Source organism: Eubalaena glacialis, chromosome X (assembly GCF_028564815.1).
Source record: "Eubalaena glacialis isolate mEubGla1 chromosome X, mEubGla1.1.hap2.+ XY, whole genome shotgun sequence".
In the NCBI taxonomy this organism is placed as follows: domain Eukaryota; kingdom Metazoa; phylum Chordata; class Mammalia; order Artiodactyla; family Balaenidae; genus Eubalaena; species Eubalaena glacialis.
The window spans coordinates 90,640,660-90,650,695 of record NC_083736.1 but is presented as its reverse complement, the minus strand read 5'-3'; the positions used below and the strand labels follow the sequence as shown (position 1 = coordinate 90,650,695).

The window sequence follows — 10,036 nt, the reverse complement described above, 5'->3', positions numbered from 1 at the left end:
AAAATTTGAGTCGCCAGTGTGCAGGTTCCCCGCTGAAGTCAAACAAGGCCGCACTTGGCTTTCTTATTTCAGCTCTCATACTGTAAACAACTGTCCTTTGTTCAGTCTATTTGGTGCTACATTTTTTGTGCTTTTTGTTGGTGATTTTCCTGTTTCAAATGGCCCCCAAGCCTAGTGCTGAAGTGTTGTCAAGTGTTTCTAAGCTCAAAAAGGCTGTAATGTGACTTACAAAGAAAATACATGTGTTAGGTAAGCATCATTCAGGCATGAGTGCTGTTGGCTATGAGCCTAATGTTAATGAGTTAACAAAATATATTAAATAAGGTGTATTTAAACAGAAACACACATAAAACAAGGTTATATATTGATAAGTTGATGAAAATGTTGTGACCAAAGGCTCACAGGAACCTAACCTTGCATTTCCCCTAGGAGCAATAGTTCAATACTTTATAAAACATAACTACTGCAAATAACAAGAATCAATTGTATTTTAAATCCGGGTTCAGTTAGAACTGCCAAGAAATCAGCTACACAAATAAATTTAAAGTATCTTTCTATGCCAAGATCTCTGGGTCATAGGCCCTTGAACTTTTCCATAAAAGGAGTACTGAAATTAGGTTAATTTATTTTCATGAAGATAATTCCCTATTTTCAGAAATAAAGATGTCTGCTATCAGCAAATGTATCTCTAACAAAGCTTAAAAAGCACATTTGAAAATTCTTAGTTACCTTTTTTTTTTCATGGATAATATCTTTATTACATTGTCAGCTTATTTAAATACATTGACACATTGTCAAGCTAGTTTTGCCCGTTTGAATCAGATACCATGATGTTTCAATACTGCTTTAACCACCTCTTGGTGTCTCAGCTAAGAATGCTTGTCTCAGTTCTACCTAGAAATCTACCACAGGTACTTGCTGCTGCTGAGATTGTTTCAGGTATACAACAGACACTCTTGGTTGCTCAGTGTGTCCTTCTTGGTTTGCCTTAGACCTCCACTTCTGCTATGTGGTGGCCAGTAGTCCAGCCCAGGTGTATGCCATCCCTGGCCCACCCCTCATCGAGCCAATGGCCGCTCCTCAGACCAAAGTGTCAGGCATCTCCAGCCGCCACTCAGTTCTCCTTAGTTACCTTATAACACAGCAACAGTGAACATGTGTGATTGTGTGATTAGGTTACCAAAATGATTGTTGCCAAGGTATATAACACCATAGAGTGAAACAATTTTTTAAAAACTCAGGCATCAAAAAGATTTTTCTCTTTGTCTAGTTTCCTAAATGCATTTAAGATACTGCATAAGGTAAATAAGGCCAAATGAAAACACAGCTAGGTATGATTTTGTTGTGGTGGTGAGGTGTTTGGTTGTTGGTGGATATCAGTTGAAGCCAATTCTGTTTCTTAGAGTAGAAAATGTCTTAGGTATACTGTGTTGCTAAATAACAAAACCAATATTCTTTTGCTTTGAAACGATTTATTCTACCATCTCAATTTTTACAACACCAGATTTGCAATATATGAAAGTCTACAGTATGTTTGACAAGTGACTTGGGTTACAAGCAAAGTAGAGTTCCATCCGTTTGCAGTTCAGGTGCAGTGATGCACCCTAAGTAAGAAGGGCTGTGAAAAGAACAACAGGACTACTTTGATCATTCTATAGGCAAAGCACAGTAAGTGTTGATTAATGTGTGATTTATTGACAGGTTATGAACCAGGGAGGCAAGAGGGTGGCCAGCTGGTCATTGCCTAATGTTTAAATTGTGGCATCTGAATGATTTTCACTTTCCTCCAGCACATTTCCTGTATTCCCATTTTAAGTCACTGCAGTAATAGATTTTCTACCAGTAACTTTCACCTACTCTTTAGCCATCAGAAGACCTGATATTTGGCACTAATTCTAGGTATTTTCCTATGTTTTTTCTTGGCTTTATTTCTTCCCATTATGTCTTTTAAGTAATAAATGTAATTAGCGGTTCCATAAGGCTTAATATTTAAAGCACTTTCATAGTTGTTAAAAAGTCAGTCCTTACCACATCCATGAAAGTTAGACCAGGTCTGTTCTGTTATCTACCCCAGGTGCCTTCCTGTCAAAAATAAAAACTTTATAAACTCCTTTTAATGAAGGACCACATTTTGTATATTCTCAACAGACCAGGGTGTAAGTCCCGAGGACTTAATCCAAGTTTAACAGTAATTGTATGCTATTAGCATAATATTAGCATATGTATATATGTATATATCTTGTATATAATACATAACACATTTCCATACACACCTGGGCAATCAGAAGAAAATTGATGACTATGAGTAAGGTAAGTAAAATATAGTCCCTCCTGGATTCAAAGTGATCATCTAATTGAGGCAAATTACCTTATCCAGGATTTGCTTATAATAGAAAATGTAGCTCTGAAAAGCTTAATGATATTGAATTGGTACCCCTTTGAACTAAATTACTTCTTTAGAGAGCAAAATGGTCTTCCTGGAAGAGGTAATTTACCTTAAACATAGGAGCACTTTCCCTCAAAGAAAGAGTACCAATTTGCTCTGGGAACTCCATGCTTTAGTTGCCGACCCCCCTACACAAAGAATTGGCCGTTGCAAACTATTTGTCTACTACTGTTTAGGTACTTCAAAATATAGCCAGTGTTTTCCTCCTTAAAGTGGCCGTATTGGAATGTTAACTCCCTGAGGACAGGGATCTGCTCTTAGTGGGAAACTTAGACTGTGATAATTAAAATAGTATGCTTGGAAAAGGTTTGACATTTCATGAGGGGAAATTTCTTCATTGCTATGACTCTCACACAAATGAGGTGAAAATTGCTGATAATCCTTTTTAGGTAAAGCCTATTTGAGGGAATAGCCCACTCCTTCTAGCTGAATTCACTCTCTGACCCCTTGAAAACTAGCAATAGTCCAGATCCAGATAATCCCTTCAGTCAGTCTTTTATCAAACAGTTCTTATAAATGCTAATGAAGAGCCTCCCTTGAGTTCCCATACTTTGTATTGTAGACCAACCATCTGCTCCAAGCACTGTTTTAGGCGTGATGCCTTTTGTACAAACATTCTCTAATACGCTTTTTTTTTTAACTTTTTATTTATTTATTTATTTTATTTATTTATTTTTGGCTGTGTTGGGTCTTCGTTTTCTATGCGAGGGCTTCCTCTAGTTGCAGCGAGCGGGGGCCACTCTTCATCGAGGTGCGCGGGCCTCTCACTGTCGCGGCCTCTCCTGTGGCGGAGCACAGGCTCCAGACGCGCAGGCTCAGTAGCTGTGGCTCACGGGCCTAGTTGCTCCGCAGCATGTGGGATCTTCCCAGACCAGGGCTCGAACCGGTGTCCCCTGCATTGGCAGGCAGACTCTCAACCGCTGCGCCACCAGGGAAGCCCCCTCTAATACTCTTATACAGTGGATGTACTATTTGGATTTTATTTTTCTTGCATTTCAATGTTGCCCTCCTGCATATTTTAATGAGCCATCCCTAAATCCTTTTTACTGCTGTGGTTGTTTTCGCTGTTGTTTTTGTTGAGAAATGGAATCAGCAGGGGCCAGATAGAGGAAGATATTACCTATATTTATTTCCTTACCACTCAATATCTACAAGCATTCTATTCCCATCTATGGTATTCATTGCAAACCTGTCCAGGTTAGGCCTTGGTTTTTGTCTTTCTATCATGTTTCTAAGCTGGCAAATCTTTGTTCTTTGTGGTCATCGTAATTTAAAAAAAAAAAGAAACTCATATCAGCTCTGAATGTAATGTCCGTAGATCTTTAACAAGGCTATTAAACAAAAATATTGTTAATATCTGAAACTTTTCTGACATTATCCTATATTTTCAAGCCAGCTGATATTGTTCAAGTGAGCTTTCTTCATTTTCTTGGTCGCTAACAGACGAGTCACTAATAATCATTTTTTTGTCAGACCTTTACAACCTAGCGTTTACCACAATTCTGGTTTCTTTAGGTTTGCGGGTGTCAAGGCTTCTCTCCTTGTCCACTTCCCTACACACTCAAAAGAGACAGGTCTTCCTCACACAGCCCCCTCCAACTGCTCAGTGGGCTTCAGTTCAAAGAGCTACATTTAATTTACAGATCAATGTGATTCTGTAACAATGTGTTTCTCATTGTTTCAATGAGCCCTCACATTGTTAACTGTAATTTTTGCCGTGGTTAAATGCATGTTTTTATTTTGAGGGTGACGGTTTTGTAATTGTGTTAAACTACTGCCCACACTTACTGCTAAAAACAGAATTGACTTTTTTCTCCTTTTCAACCTCATAAATTTTCAAGAAAGCCTACTAGATAACAAAACCTGATTTCAACCTGATTTCATTGTACAGCAGGCACATCGCCTTCTCCACTGGATTGTATCTTTGAAATGGTAGAGCAATGCAAAAATCTACCACACACATGTTTAATTCATTGGCTGACCTTTAAAAACATAGATTTTGTCATTAAACTAAAAGTAACCCCAACCTTTAGATATATAGTACAATAATATTTAGACCCATAATATCTCTACACAGGGGTCCATGGTTTAAAAGCATGATTTTAGGCTTAAATAAATTGATCTTTCTCTTTTTGCTTCCAAGTTCCACTCTGCTTTTTGTCCATCTCTCACTCCTGAGAGATGAGGCAAATTAACTCCTTAAAAGGAGCAGGAGACTCTAGGAGCAAGGAGCTATTTTTCCAAAGCAACATTTATCGATTACAGATCTGAGTCATTAAACTGACTTTGCTGAGGTGGGAATTGTCACAAGTTGTTCCTATAACCCCTCCTTCTTCCACTCACTGCACTGCCCACCCCCCAGCACACACCCAGTCTCTAGACATTGTACAACTTGTCTGTCCTGTATTATACAGAGACTAATTCTGGAACTGTGGCCTCCTTGAGAGGTGGGACCAGGTCAATTAAACTTGGTATCCCCAAAGCCTAGTACAATGCCTGGGACATGTGTGGGCTCACTGAATAAATGTCTGGACAGGGATCAGTTAAATAATTAACTGAACTTTAAATTTTCCTGATGCTCTTACAGTTTTCTCCAATCTTAAAACTACAGTTAAGGGTGAACAGAGGGCAAAGCCTCACGATCAGACTGAACTGAATTCCTTCAACTTTCATTCTGTCAAAACAGAAAAAGACATAATTCTCAGAATGTTAAGAGGCACTGGTCCAGTTAGTCCTATCTTTACTATGCCATTACTATTGAATACACATGCATTAACATTTCCATTAAATTATCTGTGAAATTCCAGACTTCCACTCAATGTACTATGGTCAATAGGTTAAAGAAAAGCATTCACAATTGTTTATTGATACTGGCAGAAAAACAAAGATAAATAGGCATACTAAAATTTATACTCATGCCTTCTTTTATGGGCTCTACATTTATCTGACAGTATCAATAAATATCCTGCTACAGGTACAGTAATATCGAGAGCTCATGAGAAAAAGACTTTTAAAACATCCTCATATCAACAGGAAATGACAGACACATGTAAGTGAAAACTAACTTTATTAGAAAAATAATTGCACCGAATTCCTATAATTGGATGGCTCTAAAAATTACCACAGTTTCAATTACTCAAGGATTGTGATAGAATTTCACGTTGTGAAAATGCAAGAACTTAACCAAATTATTTATTTCTTTTAAATGGTGTATAACATGAATAAAAGTATTACTGTTATTTAATCTAATTTAAAAACGTAATTTACATGATGAAAATTGCCCTACTTCTTAATCAGTCACTGTGGTAGAACTGTTTTAATAAAAGTTTCTTTTTATATATATAATTTAGCTTTCCTATTAGAAAATGAATTCTTCTATCTCCAAATTACAAATTGGATCACACTTTTAACCTTTTCTCCGATCCTGAAGCTTGCCTGAGATGAAGTGAAGAGGGTGCCACTTGATAACACCATCGTCTTTGCTTTGCATTTCTGTCCCGTACGATTGTCAAACTTGTATTATGCTAGTCCCCGATTTAACGCCATTACTACCCAGTGAGAGAATACCAAAAGAAAGAGAGAGAACTCAACGTGTTCCAGGCTGCTACCCTCCCCATAGTTTCCCATTCATCACAAGGCACCCAGCCTCCCTCAGCTTCTTCCAGCAAATGAAATTCCTTTCTCATCACCAAGGAGAAGCCAGGGCAGCATGAAAAAGACATGCAACCTCAGGGAAAAGAAAGGAGATATGCAAAGTAAACAGTCTTTTTATAGATATCATTGGATCACATCAATTGTTAATACCGACCCCTGACAGGACGAAATTGCATGGATTAGCAGAATCGAAAATTACAGTTCTAAGAATCATTTTAGGTCATAGGATCAAATGTCTGGGCAGGTACCTTAGAGTCCACTTCCTCCTACCCTTTCATTTTGCCAAAAAGGAAACTGAGACTCGGGGAAGATAAGTGACTTGCTCAAAGTTGCACACCCAGAAATGTCTCACCCTGAACTAGAACCCAAGTCTCTTAACTTCCAGCCCAGTACTTTTATCCACATCACCAACCTGGTTCCAATGAATAAAGCTGAGTGCTTCAGTGCAATTATTTCATCAGTGCCTTCATCCTCACCTTCTTCAGCCCCCCAGAATTTCTTTTGCCTATCTGCTCTCTTTTCAATTCATATTTGCATTTGAATGTATTTTATAATGTATAACCTTTATCCCTGGACTTCCCTGGTGGCGCAGTGGTTAAGAATCCGCCTGCCAATGCAGGGGCCACAGGTTCGAGCCCTGGTCCGGGAAGATCCCACATGCCGCAGAACAACTAAGCCTGTGCGCCACAACTACTGAGCCTGCACTCTAGAGCCCGCAAGCCACAACTACTGAGCCCGTGCGCAACAGCTATTGAAGCCCACGCGCCTAGAGCCCGTGCTCCGCAACGAGAAGCCACAGCAATGAGAAGCCCGCACACTGTAACAAAGAGTAGCCCCCGCTCGCCACAACTAGAGAAAGCCCACGCACAACAACGAAGACCCAACACAGTCAAAAATAAATAAATAAATTTATTTATTAAAAAAAAAAACCTTTATCCTTAAAACTTTTATTACTTTTTTTTCTGTAACTACCACCAATCTAAATTTTGCCAGCCTTACAGTCCCTGTTCCCACATGTCACAGTCACCTGACCTATATCAGGCCAGATTGTTTGCCCCACAGGACTGACAGAGCTCGTAAAATTCAATGCCTACTGTCAAAATTCATAGTGACCTCTCCAAGGATATTGCTAAAAGAAATGAAAGATGATGCAGCAATTTAGTTAATTAAAAATACACTCGTAATGAGTTTGAAAGAAAAGTAAGCATTTTCAGACACCAGCATGGTAAAATATAGATGCTACTGGACTATATGCAAAACTATTTAATCTTATAAATATGTCATTTTAATTCCAGCTAATGGATATGGACACTTTAAAAAAATGTAACGGAACTGCATGGTAATTGATAAACTGTGCCTCACCAAAGTAGGGCACTGCATATAGAATTCTAGGCACTGTCTTGATTTTTACATATTGCGTTAATGAGTATATAAAAGGCCTATTTAGATTTTCATTTAGATGTTTTATTTAGGATAGAAAATTATATTATGTGTGTAATAAACTGCTGTTGAATTATAATTACACATATATCATCACGATATGAAGTTTTAAAAAGTCTTATCAATAAGATAATGTAAGCAGAATAGTAACAATAAATAATACAGCAATGAGAAATAGCAATTGCCCTGAACTGTGTATTATAACAAAACTAAATGACAGGGACTTTCTTGGTGACACGGTGGTTAAGAATCCACCTGCCAATGCAGGGGACATGGGTTCGAGCCCTGGTCCGGGAAGATCCCACATGCCACGGAGCAACTAAGCCCCTGTGCCACAACTACTGAGCCTGCGCTCTAGAGCCCATGAGCCACAACTACTGAGCCCACGTGCCACAACTACTGAAGCCCGCGCACCATAATGAAGAGTAGCCCCCGCTTGCCACAACTAGAGAAAGCCCGCACGCAGCAATGAAGACCCAATGCAGCCATAAATAAATAAATAAATAAATAAATAAATAAATTTTGTTTTTAAAAAAAAACCTAAATGACTATATAACACTTAGATGGTTAAATTTCTCCCTTTTTCTGCTTCTTTCTCCTCTATTTCTCTTCCCTCTTTCCTATCCCCTATCTTTAGCTATAATGTTCACTTTTTAGTGTATTTGCCAATCTCACAACCCCATTTCCTGCAATCCCCCAGCAGGGGTGGGCCCTAGCTGCTATATACGTACCATGTACTCGATACTGCATCACCCTCTGAGCCCAAGATGACTGGACATGTGGAAACCTTCAACCTAAGCTGGGCTGATTTTTCTTCTGGGCCCTCCCCTAAGCCATAGCTGATCAGATGAGGGTGAACATTTACCTCCGGTGTGCCAACCAGATTTTTCTCCTAGGAATTTGGACTTGTGATGCAAAGATGTGGGTCAGCCTCTGCTATTTGGATAAACCAAGAATATTAGAAATTCAGAAGCTGTAAGGAGGCCATGCTTTTGTATTTGCTGATATTATGAAAGTTGATCTGGAAAAGAGGTGCTAAAAAAAGAGAAGTTTCCTAGTTTCTTGACAGTCAGTTTCCAGCTACCCATGAGATGGAAACTACCCTTTCTACCATGGGTTTCTTTGAGACACCGTGTTTCTTACAAAAAGTTCCCCTTTTTCACTTAAGCTAATTTTAGTGGGCTTCTGTTACCTACAACCAAATACACTGTAACTAAGACCCTTTTTCTCTTTTCCCTTTTCTTCCTCTTTTTTTGGGGGGGGCAAACATGCAAACTACACACACACATACACACACTTACGTATTCACACACATACACACCTATTTAAGTTATAAGCCCATAATTCTAGAACTCTATATGTTGGGTGACTTTGAGTCCCTATCCTTTGCCACTTTATCTTTATTCATTGCATCAGCTAGAATGTTTCTTAGGGATCTATAAAAACAACAAGAAATAAATGTTGGGGATCACCTGTCCCAAAAGGATTGCAATACATTATATTATTTCCCCTCTCCTCACTAGCCTCTCACTTAATAAGGAATCATACTTCCTAACTCAGTCTTACTGATATTTCTAATTATTCACAGAGCATATGTACTTATTGAAATGAATAGCATCCAGTTCCAATGTGAGGACGGAATAGATACCTTGAAGCTCTGTGTTCTTAGCTGCCTATTCTATGAGCAGGAATGTTGACATCTATCTTGATGCTAGCAACATATAGACAAAGTATTTTAGGAATGAACTATATGTTTCACTTTTTATTCAGTTACAAAATTACAAAGATTAGAAGTGATATTCTGTGTTACAATTCCAATGGCATGTAGACTTGGTAGGGTTGATTTGTTTGTTTTTACTATCTTGAAAATTGACTGATAAATGATCAAATCAATATGTTGCTCAGTTATCAAAGGTAGCTAAAGTACAGGGTAAATATGCTGTCATCTGTGAGTGCTATTGTTGGTTTTTCTAGTACAGTAGATTTAACTTTTGCTGCACTTAACCATGTAAAATTTGAGGATATTCACATAATATCATCTCAGAAGACAATTACCTTAATATCCTGGAAAAAACATAAAGGTTTTACCAAGAAATGCTAAATAATATCAATTTTGACTTTAAGAATATAGGGCTCTAAAGGAGAGGGGTCGTGCTCACTTCAGCAACACATATACTAAAATTGGAACAATACAGAGAAGATTAGCATGGCCCCTGTGCAAGGATGTCATGCAAATTCGTGAAGCATTCCATATTTCTGTGATTGGGATTGACATATATACACTATTGATACTACATATAAAATAGATAACTAATGAGAGCCTACTGTATAGCTCAGGGAGCTCTACTCAGTGCTCTGTGGTGACCTAAAAGGGAAGGAAATCCAAAAAAGAGGGGATATATGTATACATATAGCTGATTCATTTTGCTCTACAGTAGAAACTAACACAACATGGTAAAGCAACTATACTCCAATAAAAATTAATTTAAAAAAAAA

The 10,036-nt window shown here is 38.2% G+C and overlaps 1 non-coding gene and 1 pseudogene across 1 annotated transcript; one reads left to right on the top strand and one right to left on the bottom strand.

The window, feature by feature from the left end:
* Positions 1-846: 846 nt before the first annotated feature.
* LOC133081842 (SNRPN upstream reading frame protein-like) lies at positions 847-3,673 on the bottom strand (annotated as a pseudogene).
* Positions 3,674-9,691: 6,018 nt separating this feature from the next.
* LOC133082853 (U6 spliceosomal RNA) lies at positions 9,692-9,798 on the top strand. The gene has a single exon (XR_009699069.1). It is a non-coding gene; the product is annotated as a U6 spliceosomal RNA (small nuclear RNA).
* The last annotated feature ends 238 nt before the right edge of the window (positions 9,799-10,036 follow it).